Source organism: Pinus tabuliformis, chromosome J, assembly GCF_031772625.1.
Source record: "Pinus tabuliformis cultivar Carrire ecotype Pingquan chromosome J, CPIR1, whole genome shotgun sequence".
NCBI lineage: Eukaryota > Viridiplantae > Streptophyta > Pinopsida > Pinales > Pinaceae > Pinus > Pinus tabuliformis.
Window position 1 is genome coordinate 87,704,687 of NC_142295.1, and position 16,832 is coordinate 87,721,518.

Here is a 16,832-nt window from a genome sequence, read left to right on the forward strand (position 1 = left end):
CTTTGATTACATAGTACCTGTAAGTCATGGATGCATAATTTTGTCATTGTTTACAATAGTTTCATTAGATGTTCATCAACAAGGCTTTTTGTCCTCACATGCTTGTTGAAAAAACACATATTAGCTCATGCATCCATATAAAATAACCAAGGGCCATTCAAAACGTCTATTAGATCTAGATCAAGAGCACATCGTATAACAATAAATACACAATGCATGTAGCATCTAGTTAACCAACAATAAAACCATGGAAAACCAGTCATGTAAACAATATTAAATCAACAATTATGCTCATTGATCATCAATAAAGAATAACACATTAAAATGTGAAAAGTACCAACCAAGTCAAGGACTTCCATGTTCCACCCAACCATAGATTGGGATGAACGAAATATTTATTTCGGCCAATCATACCCATGCCATATTCAAAGCATGAATGTGGGATATCATGGAATAAACCAAAACAAATCCATCCAAGATTTCTAGAGGCAAAACCACCTCAACCCTCAACCACAATGATTTCACCTCTATGGTTTAGACATCACTAACACCAACCAGATTGGTCTCTACCCAACTTGTCCAGGGCTTCAGGAACTAGTAATTCAACCCTCAACCTTACAAGGCTCCAAAGCGTTTGTCCAACCCGAATCCAGGGAATAGTAACTCAACCCATCAAGGGCTCTAGAGCATTTGTCTCAACCCAGGCTTCGGGACTAGTAACTCCACCCAAGTTGTTCCAAGGCTTCAAGGGCATTTGTTCCAACCCAGAACCATAACGAACATGAGAACCAATCAAAAAAAAGAAAAAAGAAAAAAGAAAAAATAAAAACCACAAGACCATGGCTATCCAAGAAATGGCAAGGAAAATTTGAAACTGTCAATCCAGACAAATCTCCATGCTGATGAAAACAAATCACCAAACAACCACATGCATGCATCATGCATCCATAAACCAACAAGGAGATCATACAAGCAACCTGTTACCTGAAAAGCAATCCAATTGTAGTTGTTGATCCAAATGTATCCTTGTGTTTCCTTACTTTCCTTGATTTTCCTTTTCTTGATTTCTCCAAATCCATGTGAATAATAGAGTGTTACAAGAATGTTCTAAGTGTACAAGAGTATGAGAGAATAGAAGAGATCTCCAAAACTAAAATGAAAAAAGCCTTGAACTGATCCTCAGAAGTCTTTTTATCATTGAGAGCTCTATTTTCTTCTTTTTCCTTCATTTCTCTTCAATTTCCCTCTCATGAAAATTTGTGTCTCTTCACCTTCCTTTTCTCCTATTTTCCTTTATTTCATAAAAAAAATCTCAATTAATGCCTCTTTTCCTTTTCCAATGCATTTTCAAATTTCCTTAGCACTTAATAAACCAAAAGTGACACCCACTAGAATTTTTTTCCCACCATTCAACTTGGAATACATGTCCCATGATCTTGGCCTTCTATTTTTTTACATGGAAACTTAACCCAGGGTTGTTACAAGTAATTGAAGGGAACTAAAGACTTTGGACTCAAGTATACACAAGTGGGTGACTGCAGCTTGATTGGATACTCTGATTCAAATTTCGATGGAGATAAAGAAACTGGAGTATCTACTTCAAGTTATGTTATGATTCTTGCATCAGGAATTGTCTCTTGGAGGTCACGCAAACAATTAGTTCCTGTAGACTCCATAACTGAGGTAGAATACATGGCAATAATTAAAGCTGATCCATGCGGATATTAGTGTCCACCCACCTATTCCACTTGGACCACCACCATTGTTTCTTTAATTTTCCTTAATTATAGCACAATTTATTATTTTTGGCAGTTTTTCATGTCTTGAACTTCTGAAGTTGTTTTGAGGCCCTAAACGACATTTTTTTGGAAAACAAGAAAATCAATAGCATGTGGTAGGAGTTTTCAATCAAAATTTTTATTCCTAAGATAGATATTTCTAACAAGGTATCACATGCATCAAACGAATATCGTTTGCTAAAGTTACGACCCCGGGAAGTTGATGTACCAACTTACCCCAATGGGACCCACAACTTTTGGCGCTTCATCTCCTAGGGTTAGTTTTTGGATGTTTAGGGTTTTCCATTATTTCTCAATAGGCCTTCAAGGCTAATTATAACATAGTTCCGAAGGCATGTATCCACCACATCTCTTCTCAAAGATAAGCTACCATTGCTTGAGCTAGTTTATTTCCATTCTGCATATAAATAGTTTCCAGTAGACTTTTATCAATAAATTGATGCTCAATTTTCACTGTAGCTCTAAGTTTCTTTTTAAATATGTATTCCATTTTGTTCTTGCATAAATCTAGATCAATGATATGAAAGCGGTCTTCTCTTTCTCTATTTTTTTGTGCATGTCCCCAACAAGGTCAAGGTATAAGGAGTTAGGGCTCGAACTGGTTGAACCTTTGGAAGACTGACCTCTCCGACCCAGATAGTCTCCCATGGTGGAAGAAAATAAAGATGAGGGAGTAGGATATCCTTTAAAAATATTGCTCGAAGAATCCCTCGAGCAACAAAGGAACACGATGATGGACACTTTTTCCTAGATCCTTCAACAAATGCCCACATGCGATGCATATTCATCCAACAACCACTATGGAGGTGCCACTCCCTTTAAGGTACAAGTCAACTTTGACATTACCATATTTGAAGGCCAAATAGATGCAAATGTCATCGATAATTGGTTAAATCTGTTGAATTTCTGATGTTTTATGTTGTTTCAATCACTTAAATCCAAAACATCTTTATGTTGCAAAATAAGTAAAGTAATTGTAGATAGAAAATAAACATGGTAAACCATATGCACAATGGAATACATCCAAGAACTTAATGATACATAGAGAATTTAGGGCAATGACCAGGGAAAAACCCACAAGGGGAAAACCCAACCAAATTCTTCTTCTATTAGAACTTAATTGTTCAGCAAAGATACAAAGTACAATGAGAGAATGAATATGTTCACCCAAATCTGAACAAGATCTATGATAAAAGTAGTTGATGAAAACAATGAATCAATTTGGCTCTCCAAGATCTTCTCTTGCTCTTTAATATTTTGTTTCTCTCTCTCTCAATCTTCCTCTAAACTCTCAAAATCTCTCTCTCTCTCTCTCTCTCTCTGTCTCTCAATCTTCCTCTAGACTCTCCAACGCTCTCTTTCTCAAGCTCGATTCTCCTTTCAAAAGCACAAGTAAGTGTGTCAAGTGAGGATAAGAGGAACAAATATATAGGAAGAGAAAGGATGTTGAATTGATGAGGGAGTAACTCCTATGCCTTGAGGAGGAGTTACACATGCCAAAATAGGAGTGTAACTTATGCCATAAAGGAAAGGAGTGTAACTTATGCATTTAGGAGATAAGTGTAACTTATGCATTAAAGAGGTGTAAGAGGAATATTTTTATGATGAGTCATTAAAGTGTGTAAGAGAGTGTAAGAGGTGCATAAGATCATTAAGAGAGAGAGAGAGAGTAACATATGCATTAATTGAGGGGAGTTACATATGACATGACTGAGTCTCATGATTGAGAGACTTGAATTTATTTTTAAAAATAATATAACAATATAATAATATCATAAAGAAAATAATATAATAATAATAATATAGACGATTAAGTTAAAAAATTAAACAATTGAGATTTATTAAGCACAATTCAAGTGATTTTCCATCATGTATATATGATTACGAATTGATGGAAGGTGATTTAATATTTTTGGAAAGTCATGGTTGCAAAGATAGACATGAATTTATATTTTTAGAAAGCCACTTTAGAAATGTTAGAAATGAAATTATATTCAAGGAAATTTATCCCGTAGCTGTCAATTTTCAACACTCCTTCTCAGCTAGGGAGGAATTTATTTATGATACAGGGATGTTTGATATCTTTGCTTTGGAACAATGATGTTACAATATAATGAAGAAGAATCATCCTAGGGGAGATACATCTATCACCCTATACACACTTTGGGGGATGCACTTGTTAACACATGACAAGGATCTCACATATCCAAGGCTCATCACTCCTTGGGGGGATCCAATTGTCAACACATGATAATTATCTCACTCATCCAAGGCTCATCATAACTAGGGGGGCTCCACTTGTCAACACATGACAAGGATCTCACATATCCAAGGAGCATCACTACTTGGGGGGATCCACTTGTCAACACATGATAATGATATCACTCATCTAAGGGTCATCACTTCTTGGGGGGATTCACTTGCCAACGCATGATAAGGATGTCACTCATCCAAGGCTTATCGTCCATGACCACCCTCTCCAGGAAGGGTCACATCTGTTAGTCTAAGCTGCTCTCTGAAAACTAAAAACTTTCCTTTTGGCAAAGGTTTGGTAAGAATGTTAGTGATTTGGTCTTTAGTTGCTATATGATGAAGTCTCACTACTCCTGTTTGCACTATATCCCAAATATAGTGATATTTGATCTCGATGTGTTTGGACTTGCCATGGAACATGGGATTTTCAGCAAGTCGAATCCCACTCTTATTGTCACAATAAACTAGTGTAGTATCCAATACTTGCTCAAACAACTCTCCGAAGAGCTTCCTTAGCCATACCGCCTCACAGCTAGCCATGATAGCAGCAATATATTCTACATCAGCCATGCTAAGGGAAACACTTTTTTTCTTTATGTTCATCTAAGATATCATGGAAGATCCTAAGCTAAAGTAGCACCCTGATGCGCACTTTCTGTCAGTAGAGTGACCAACCCAATCAACATTAGAGTATCCATGTAGCCTTACATCTTCAGTAGTATATCTCAATCCAATATTGATGTTCCGATGCAGGTACCTCAACACATGCTTTGCGGAAACCCAATGTGAATGAGAAATATTAATCATGTATTGACTGCAAATCATATAATTGATCTAGTGTTCACTAAGAAAATCAATGCCCCAATCAGTTAATGGTACTCAGAAGGATTAACCACAGGATTAGCCAGCTCAACTCCTACAATTTTACCACAAATATTCTTTAAATTCATTTCCATTGGAGTATTCATGGACTTACACTCATTCATGTCAAACCTTTCTAGTAGTTTGAAAACATATTTTCCTTGAGAAAGGAAAATATCACCAGATTTTTTCCATACCTCTAGGCCGAGAAAGTAGTGCATCAAACCAAGATATTTCATTTCAAATTAAGAATATAACTCCCTCTTAGATTGGATAATAAGAGGTTCACTATCGGTCATAAATAAATCATCAACATACAATACCAAAATCAAAGGCATATCTTGGACCACCTTAAAGTAAATATTTGCATGTGCATTGCTTCTGGTAAAAGCAAGCTTCATCAAGAAGCTATCTATGCGAGCATACCAAGCTCTTGGAGTTTGCTTCAAACCATAGAGGGATTTTGTTAGCCTACACACATGACATTTTGGATCATGTACTTCAAAGCCTTATGGGTGCTCCACAAATACTTCTTTAAGGAAGCCATGTAGAAAAGCAGTCTTCACATCCATTTTGTGAAGAGACCATCCTTGGCTAGCAAGTAGAGCTACAATAGATTGAATGGTGGTGTAACAGGAAACAGGTACAAAAATTTCATCATAGTATATTCCCTCTTTATGAGAGAAACCTCTATCCACAAATCTAAATTTATATTTTTTAATATTGCCATCAACACCATGTTTAATCTTATACAACCATTTAGAAGATACAACAGATTTACCTTGGGGACCTCGAACCACTTTCCATAAATCACTATGAATGATGGGTTCATATTCTGTAGCCATTGCATCTTTCCACACTTGGGACTTTATAACTTCTTCAAAAGTGCATGGTTCAACTTGAATAATGTTGCTCCTGGCTACAAGATATCCTTGTAACTGGAAAGGTTTCTTGCCTTCTTTGAAAGTTCCTCTGGGAGTAGCATGTTTATCAACATCTTGAAGAGTTTATGAAATAAATCTTTTGTGATCCATATTACATTAAGAAGTGTATTTTTGGTAGAAATCTTGAATAGTATCATGAAGACATAAAGGTCTCATATTAGATGGAGTATCACATGGAGGAGGATCTAAAGGATCCATGGGCTTAATGGGTTCATCAACAAGATCAATTTTAGCTTCACGATCTTCTTGTATTTCAAATACATCATCTTGACTATCAACATTAGCAGGAGGAAGAGGAGTGTCTCTTGCTTTTCCAAGAGTTGCATATTCATCAAATGTTAGATCTCTGCTAAATTCTATATTTCTTTTACCAAGTACGTATATTATGTAAGATTTAGAATTCTCACAATAACCAACAAACATACATTTCTTACATGAAGCTTCTAACTTGTTCCTTTTCTCTTTTGGGTCATGGAAGTAAACAAGACAATCAAAGATCCTCAGGTGCCCAACTTTAGGCTTCTTTTCAGTGAATACTTCTTTAGGAGTCTTGTTGTTTAGGGCACAGTGAGGAGATCTATTTTGAACATAGATAGTTGTGTTCGCAGCTTCACCCCATAGAAACTTTGACAATTTCTAATCATGGAACATAACTTTGACTGTTTCCATGATATTTCTATTCTTTCTCTTAACCACACCATTTTTTTATGGGTTATATAATACATTGGTCTCTTTTATGATTCCAACTTATTTGCAGAAGTCAATGAAATCACTAGAAGTGAACTCTCCTCCATTGTCAGATTTGAAAATTTTGATCTACTTTCTAGTTTGTTTTTCTACTAGAGCTTTGTAATCTTTGAACATGTTAAAAGTTATAATTTTATTTTTCAAAAAATAAATCCATGGTTTGCAAGAAAAATCATCCACAAATATAATATAATACAAGTAACCATCAAGAGAAGTTATAGACATTGTTCCACATAAATTAGAATGTACAAGATGCAATACCTGAGTAGTTATACTTTTGCTTGAAGGGATTGGTCCCTTCACTTTCTTTCCACTTGTGCATCCTTGGAAAACGCCACCAGGATCAAATATGGTTTCCAAAATTCCAGAAACCATCTTTCTCACATGAGGTAATTCTTTGTAGTGAAAGTGAGTGAACCTTCAGTGCCAAAATTCATTTTGATGATTGATGTCATGGAATAGTGCATGAATAGGTCTTCCATTGATTTTGTATAGACCTTTACATCTAGATCCCAGAGTGAGGGCATCTCTCATGTTGGATTTCGACAGCCAAGTGAGAGATTTACCATTTATAAAAGAAACTTTCATTCCTTTATCTTATAAAGCTAATATGGACACAAGATTATTCTTTAAACTAGGTACATATAAAACTTCTTAGACAGTCAAAGTTTTACCTTGATCCAGACGGAAAGAAATGAAACTATATCCCTTTATGGGATATGTAGAATTATCTCCAAGAGTGATCTTAAAACATGTCTCCCTCTCAACTAGATTAGAGAGTACTTATTTGTAACCAGTAAAGGGCCTTGAAGCACCACTATCAACCAACTGACTATCACAAGGATCCACAAAAGATGAACTAGAAAGAGTAGAAACAAGAAAATACTCTGATTGAGTCTTAGTTGCATTATTATCATACCTTTCGTTCCTTGAGGAACAATAGTTTCCTCTGAGAGTAGAAGGAGCTTCTCTTCTTCTTCTATAATTATATTTGTTGGAGTGATTGTTGAAGTTGGATTTTAATGCTCTTTTCTTTTCTGAACGATCACGGGCATAGTGGCCATGATTGCAACAATTGTAGCATTGGACTTTTGATAAGTCTCTGATCCATTGAGAGGAGTTGTTGGGAGAAAAAATTCTTGAATAATGCATTCCTCTTCTTCCTTTCTTATTTTTTCCTTGTACAACAAATGCAATAGGTTCTCCCTCCTCATGCTTGGGAATTCTCCATCTGGAAATCGTTTTGGCTTCTTCTTAACTGCACTTTCCTAAGAGCTCATCAAATGTAGGAAACTTGTAATTATTATTGATGGTAGTAATAAAAGTTTCCCAAGAAGAAGGAATGCCTCCAAGCATAATCAATACCAGTTCTTTATTGGAAACAAATTCACGATTCCTCCTTCCTTGTATCTATTGGAAACTAGATAACTACTGGGGGGGGGGGGGGGGGGTGAATCAATAGCGTGAGCACTTATAAAATTTTTCTACAATTATTTAATCTTTTGATCCATGCACAAACTAAAAGAAAAAACCATAGATCAGAGAATCAAAATAAACATGCAACTATAAAATCAAGCAACACAATGGACACAAGTATTTCTGGTGGAAAACCCATCCGGGGCAAAAAACCACCCTGTTGCTGCTACACTGCTCAATATTTTATTATCTTCAGAACAAATTATACGTGGATCGGATCACTCCTAGGAGCTAGAAGACTCGAATTCTTTTACAGTATTCTGGCACTTTCTGACTGGAAGCTATTTCTCTCACGAATCTATGGTCTACCATTCGTTAAAGGCCACCACGATCAACAATCCTCGCTCAGTTACTACTGAAATAAAAACAAATCTACATACTCTAATTTGCTGGGACTATCATGAGCAATGAGCCTCGCCCAGTTTCTGTCGAACTATTCAACCACCATTGGATGGAGAAATCTCTTCCATTTACTGAATCTTCCAATCAATGTATACTCAAAGCCTTCATGCCTTCACTTCCTCCATGAGATCCTCATTTCATATATTTTCATACTGGAATCCTAAAACTTTCTCAACATGAGCACTGTAATAACCTAGCATTAAATCTCATCAAATGATAAATTTGCAGCACAAGCTGCAATCAAAGACTCCTCACAAAATATCCACACCAGTTGGAAAACAATCTCCTCAAATTTTACTCCAATCCTCATATCAACAACTCACTCACTGCATAATATCATGGATGAAACATACTTTATCTCATTCCCGCTACAATTGCAAACCGCTTCAGAATTTTTTCACTAGAGAACACATGCAACTTGCAGGCTCTTCTCCACACACACACACTCTCATCCAACCGAACTCATAATGAGCTTTCTCCAATATGCAGGTGAACTCAAGTGCTCAACTCAATAATTACTCATAACTATTGGGCTTCACAACTCTCTTCATATGCTAGATTTGATTTGGATTCAACTCATTTAATCAATCAACCACTAACTCCATTATCCTTTTTGATCTTTTCAACTTTAATAAACTTCCGGAAGTCCCACGAAATTTTCCGATCATAGACCAAAAAATTTCGATCAAGGAGGTCGCCATAAATTAAAAATTAGCTCAAAAACGTGAGGAATGTGGAGAAATTTTGGACATAACCCTTAGTCGTATCCTTGACATAATCTGAATTGACTGGGGCTATAACCGCTCCCATAATATATCCTCCATACGACTGGAGCCTTCCATTCTCTCTCATAGGCCTCTATGCATGCGACTATGTATGAATATTAGTAAAAACATCATCCTCTCAGCTCTGAACCTCTTCCACCTGTTCCATCATCTTATCCAACATCTAAACAGTCCTCTAAGCCTCTGTAATAGGTCTGCAACTGACGAAATAGGCCAAAAAACAAGTTAGGGACATGATAGACCTATTCTACCAAATTTAACACCAAGACCAACACCTCCAACTCCTCAAGAATAAACCACAACACCTCTAACACCTCCAATACCTGCAGCAGCATCTCCATCATCTGCAGTAGCAACATCAAGGCATATAACTGCCTCCGTCATTGGTAGAAGCATCTCCAACATAAGAAACCATATCTCAAAGATGTAGCAGCATATGCAATGTCTCCAAGACATGTAGAGACATATGAAACATCTAGAGCAAGACTCCAACTACCTGCAGTAACAACATATCCAAGCTACAACACAACATCAACACCCATAGCAACAATCCAATCCTCCTACAACAACAACATATCTAACCAACTCAACATGTATAGAATCCATCTCCTCAGCAAAGACAACATCATATCCACTAGGTCTAGACATAGGTATGATGACATCAATGCCAACTAACAATACCATTACCAAACATCCAACACCAAGCACTCATCACACATGCATATGACCAACAACACCTCCATACTATTGTAATCAATGCCAACAAACTCCCCCTTTGGCATTGATATCAACTTCTTTATGCTGAAAAATAAGTTAAGTAATTGTAGGTAGAACATAAACCATATAAACCATATGCACAATGGAATACAACCAAGAACTCAATGAGACATATAGAAGTTAGGTCAATGACCAGGGAAAAACCCACAAGGGGAAAACCCAACCAGATTGTTCTTTTATTAGAAATCAATTGTTCAGTAGAGATACAAATTACAATGAGAGAATGGAGAAGTTTACCCAAATATGAAGAAGATATTTGATAGAAGTAGTTGATGCAAACATTGAATCACTTTGGCTCTCCAAGATCTGCTCTTGCTCTTCAAGACTCTCTTTCTCTTTCTCTCATTCTCAAGTTTGAATTCTCCTTTCACAAGCACAAGTAAGTGTGTCAAGTGAGGATGAGAGGCACAAATACATAGGAAGAGCAAGGAGGTAAAATTGATGAGGGAGTAGCTCCTATGCCTTGAGGAGGAGTTACATATGCCAAAATAGGAGTGTAACTTATGCCATAAAGGTGAGTAGTGTAACTTATGCATTTATGAGAGAAGTGTAACTTATGCATGAAAGAGGTGTAAGAAGAATATTTTTATGACAAGTCATTAAAGTGTGTAAGAGAGTGTAATAGGTGCATAAGAGAATTAAAGAGAGAGGAATGAAACCATTAAGAGAGAGAGAGTAACATATGCATTAATTTTGGGGAGTTACATATGACATGATTAAGAGACTTGAATTTATTTTTAATAATAATATAATAATATCATAAAGAGAATAATAGTAATAATATTAATGATTAAGTTAAAAAATTAAACAATTGAGATTGATTAAGGACAAGTCGAGTGATTTTCCATCATGTATATGTGATTACAAATTGATAGAAGGTGATTTATTATTTTTGGTAAGTAATGGTTGCAAAGATAGACATGAATTTCTATTTTTAGAAAGACACTTTAGAAAGGTCAGAAATGAAATTCTATTCAAGGAAATTCATCCCATAGCTATCAATTTTCAACAAAATATGTTGGAGGGATATTTTTCAGTTCATGATTTTTCTAATAAGAAAAATATTACTTTTTGACTTCTCAAAGTTGGCCCCCACATCAAGGACTCAGAGGGACAAGAGGGAACCTTCACTATTTTTAGCCGCACCCACTTGGAATTATTTCCGAGATGCCATCAAGGAACAATATTACCCAGTCAGGAGCTATGAAGATAAGTACATAAAGTGGACCACACTACGACAGGGAAGGGGCCAATATGTGTAAGAGTTCATGAATTTTTATCATACCCTTCACATGAAGTTAGATATCAAGGATTATAAGCAACATATGGTAATCAAGTACAAAAAATGTCACAAATGCATCCAAGATGAGATGGAATTCATAGACATCTCCTCGCTTGGAGCCGTCTATCGATACATTGTCAATATTGAGCATAAATTCAAATAGAAGAAGCGAAAATTCGGATTTGCAAATTGGAAGTAAGGGAAAGGCACCCTTAAACAACAAAATGAAGGAAAAATACAATGCGGAGTGACCTAAAACAACTCATTGAAGATGCAAGCAAAGAAAAACACCTCAAAGACAAAGAAGGACACAGGAACATGGTGCGAGTTCCATAAGGGTCCAACGTGAGTCCAACTCACAACACAAGTAAGTGTCGAGCCAAGCAATCAATGGTGGTCGAGTTGAAGGCTTGAAAGTCAAATGCATGTTCTAACTCTGAGTCAAAGCCTGACAAGGGGAATGCAAAAGGAAAGAAGAGTATTGATGTGAATCTTAGCACCACCATTTCCACCACAAAAGTCTAGAAGATTGAGCCTGAAGATACAGAGGATGGGGAGTGTCTCTTCCACTCACAAATGTGGGTGAAGGGTTCTCTACTGCAGTTCATTGTCGATATCAGGAGCCAAAATAACCTCATTTCAGTAGATTTTTTGAAGTGGTTTTGCCTACCAACCACACCACACTCGTAGTCATACACCATTGGGTGGCTTCACCAAGGACGCTATCTCTGCGTCAACCAACAATGTCACCTTCACTACAACATCAAGCCCTTCATAGATGAGGTACTATGTGATGTTGCTCCTCTTGAAGTTTGTGATGTATTATTAGGCCAGCCATACTTGTGGAAGCGTCATGTTGTGTATGAGTCTAGGACTCTCACTATTATTATTACTTTGGGCAATAAGTTATACATGATATTGGAGCTAGATTTTCCTATCGTCATCAATTTGATCTCTACTAAGAAATGTAGTAAGATCATCCCCCAGACTGAGAATTTTATTTTCTTTCTGATTTGCTCTCAAAGTAAGGGGAATATTGTGGCCACATCCATGGCCCCAGGGAATGGTTCCTCCAAGCAGAATAAGCATGTGGATAAGGTCATGTAAGAATAAAGGGACATCTTCTCCTCATCCAAAAGGGTACCCTTACACTGTCAAGTCAAGAATTTGATCGATCTGACTCCCATAGCACCTCTACCCAATGAGATGATATACCGTTGCTCCATTCTGGAAAATGAAGAGGTCAAATGACAAATCTAGGAGTTTCTACAAAAAGGGCACATCCGACTACGTTCCTCACCCTATGGGAGCCCGATTGTACTTTTGGAAAAGAGGGATGGGACCTAGAGGCTCTACATTGATTATTAGGCACTAAACAAAATCATTGTCACGAACAAGTATCCAATCCCAGGGATTGATGACCTTGTGGACCAACTTAAGGGGGCCAAGTATTTCATCAAGATTGATATGAAGTCCGACTATCACTAGGTTCCAATAGAGCCCATAGAGGTATGGAAGGCTGCCTTCAAATCCAAGGCCTTTTTGAATGGTTGGTCATGCCCTTCGGGCTAACAAATGCCCTGCTACTTTTATGAGGTTTATGGATGGCATATTGTGACCCTTCACCAACTCGTTCATGGTTTTTTATCTGGATGACATCCTCATCTTCAACAAGAGTTGGGAGGAGAACTTGCAACACAATTTCTAGGTCCTTCAAACCCTGTAGCAACACAAACTGTCTGCCAACTTGGAGAAATTCACCTTTGACATGAGCCAGGTCTAGTATCTGGGTTACATCATAGATGAGAAAGGTGTGCATGTGGATCTGGATAAGATCCAAGTCATTAAGAATTATCCATCCACGACCACTCTGATATAGCTTTGCAACTTTTGGGCCTTGCAATTTTTTATCAGAGGTTCATGTTGGGATTCTCCCATATTACTTGGCCTTTGAGTCAGATTACCAAGGGCAGAGCGAAAGCAAAGTTTTCTTGGTATGTATCCCAAAAGAAGGTGTTTCTTGAACTAAAGCATTACATCTGCTTTGCACCTATACTCACATTGCCAGAACTGCCACATTCAACTATGTTATTGGTGTAGTCCCCACCCAGCACGGGCATCCAATAGCCTATCATAGTGAGACACTTTCTGATACAATTTAGAAGCACCCCACTTATGATAAATATATGTACTCTATCGTGTAGGATTTATGACAATGGAAACATTACATTCTAGGAAAAGAGACGGTCTTCCACACTGATCAGTGACCTTTTCAGTTTATACAGAGACAAGGGAAGTTGCAGAACTATTGCCATCAGAAGTGGTCTAGATATATGCAATAATTCCACTTAAACATTAAATACAAAAAGGGTAGCACCAATCATGTTGTAGATTGCCTTAGTCATCCCCTAATTGCAACACTAACTACTGTTCTCAAATATTGTGTCCATGAGACCTCTGGATGGTTGCAACTATACAAAAATGATCCAGAGTTCGCCACCACATACCAGATGCTAGTGGATGGAAAGTATGTTCCCAATTTCTACCTCCATGATGCATTATTGTGCTACCTAGGACACCTTTGTGTTACTTCATGCAAGTTTTCCAAGCTTATTTTGGAGGCACACTACAGTTGGGTCGCAAGACACTTTGGTGTGGAGAAAAATGTTGTTGTAATCTATAAGTAATTTTATTGGCCAAAACTCCAACAATGTGTTGGAAAATATATCATATCCTGCATTACATGTGTCATCGCAAATCCAATCATCAAGAAGCAAGGCTTGAAAACTCCTATGCCTACTCCTAACCAACCCTAGGAATCCATATCCATGGACTATCTGTCTAGCCTCCCTTTTACCAATCATGGTAATGACTGTGTATTGTGGTCATGGACAAATTTTCTAAAATGGCTATATTGGCATCTTGCAAGAAGGGTATCACAACAAAGGACACTATCAAACTCTTCTTTGAATGAGGGTGGGTACATTTTGGGATCCCATAAACCATTATATCAGATTGGGATATTAGATTCCTGAAAGCATTCTAGCCAAGCCTCTGGACATTATTGGACACCAAGCTAACCAAGTCGATTGCATTCCATCCCCAAGCTGATGGTTAGACAAAAGTCATAAACAAGATGATAGTGCACATATTATGCATGTACAAATGCAAGCATCCATGAACCTGGGATGAGAGCCTTCTGTATGTGCATTACAGAGCTCTCCATAGCTTGACTGGTCACAATCCCTTTCAAGTGGGTCTGGGATTTCAACCATTGTGTCTAATTGATGTTGTCATGCCTTATGCAACTATGCAGACAAAATACACACATGTACAATCTGAGGTTCATAAAGAAACCAGGTTTATTGAATGCATCCAACACATCTGCCAACAGGTTCATGAAATAATGGAGAAATCCAATACCAAGTATAAGTAGCGACATGATCAAGATCAGGCGACACACAAGTTTCAAGAGGGCGACAAAGTTTCGTTGCATTTGCATAAATAATTCCTTACCAGAGCCCATAGAAATCTCAAACCACTTTGATATGGTGTTGGAAATAATACTGAGAGGGGGGGTGAATCAGTATTATCAGAATTTTTTTTTCATTTTATGCTCAGAAACATATACGCTACTTCAGTTAAGTGAAACAGCGTGTACATGCAACTGTGTCTAGAGAAACCAGCATATAACAAGAAAACTTATGATTCAGTAGCTTATCTTCAGTAAATGCATCAGGACATTATTAACCATGATAGTAAAACAGGTGCAGTATAACAGAACAGATCATCGCACAGAAAACACACACATGAACACCATGATATAAGGTGGAAACCCAATGTGGGTGAAAACCACCTGCTGCAAGTCGTCTCTATCTTTCTTTAATATGAAACTTCAGTTTACAATCTTTTGTACTGGTGCAGCCTTGTACCAGTACGCAGGCTACAACCTGCTGAAGGATTCAACCTTCTCTCGTTCTCCAAACTTCCTTGGAAGGGAGCTCCAACCCCCTTTTCTCTTGTACTAGCTAAGATACTAGTACGTAGGTGCTGGCCTACAATCTTCTTTTCTTCAGGTACCACTTTTCATACATTTTCAGACTGGATATTCCTGAAGCACAACATTACAATCTGAAGACCACAATTTATTCAACTTTCATAACAGATCATTGAAGTACAAAACAACCAATACTAGCATCATCAATCTTTGAATCACTGAACCACTGAAACCCTGTCAACACCAGTCACCAGAACACAGAGCAGACTACAGAACTCTGCAATTTGCAGTCAGACCCAACTGCAACCCCAAAAAAAAATCAAACTTCAAAAGATATATGCTACTTCAATGAGAGAAACCCGCGTATACACGCGCTTTTACCAAAGACAACCTGCGTACATATCTAAAAATAAATTCTCTTAACTTGCAGCTGTACCAGACATCAGTTAGATCCAGAACATAACATTGCGTCAGTATGCAGATCTAGAAATACGCATAATCAACCATATCATAATAGTGCATTTCAAACCATTAGATCCTGATCTGTCCTTAGATCTAGTCTTCCATCAACCGGTGTGATCTCTCCTTAGCTTAGATCAAGCAACCCAGAACCTGCATACCAGATCTCTTTCTTTTTCAGATATTCAAGACTTTTCAATTGTACTTGCCTAATGATCTTCTTCTCCTTATATAGCCTTAGGCCTTGCTCAATACCAAGGGCCAAAACCATAGAAATCTAATACCATCAACTTCAAAACTAGGGATCAACACGTCTATCGAGATACTTTTGTCCAAAGACATAGGCTCAAGTACCGAGGACTAACTACCACGGACCAAAGGGAATCTTCTCGACATGTACGCCCTTTTCTGTTCATGAAGCTGCATGCATACGTGACTTCGTATATAGCGAACCTGCGTATCCGCGACTTAGTATATAGCGTACCTACGTGTATACGCAACTTGGGCTTAATGAACCTGCGTATATGAAATTTCTCTTCATACTTGTAGTCTGGACTGAGATCTGTTATTAAAGAGAGTTGCCATCAAGGACAACACCTGTATCGTAGCGCCACACCTGTGCCAAAATGCCAACAATCTCCCCCTTTGGACTTGATGGCAACCCCAAGATCCTTAGAACCATTCCCCCCCTTTGTCATCAAGGGCAAAGGGCTGTGCTCCCCCTGAGTACATGCTGATATCTCTGCTTGGCTGTGCTGAAACATGCTCCCCCTGACTGTAGGCAATATCTGTAAAAGATGTTCTTCAAAAGAACCAAGACTTATACACCATAAGGGACCTTCCTATCACCAAAAGACTCAATACATACATCCATACTCCCAACCAAGAGGAGATACATCAGAAACAACAAATTATATTACATCATTCATCCCAGGCATAGTGGGGAAACCAACATAGGCCGTTACATGACCTTGACACCATAAAAGAGATATCACAAAAAAATACATGACATAGAGACAACAAGTCTAGACCAAGACTTATGAAAGTCAC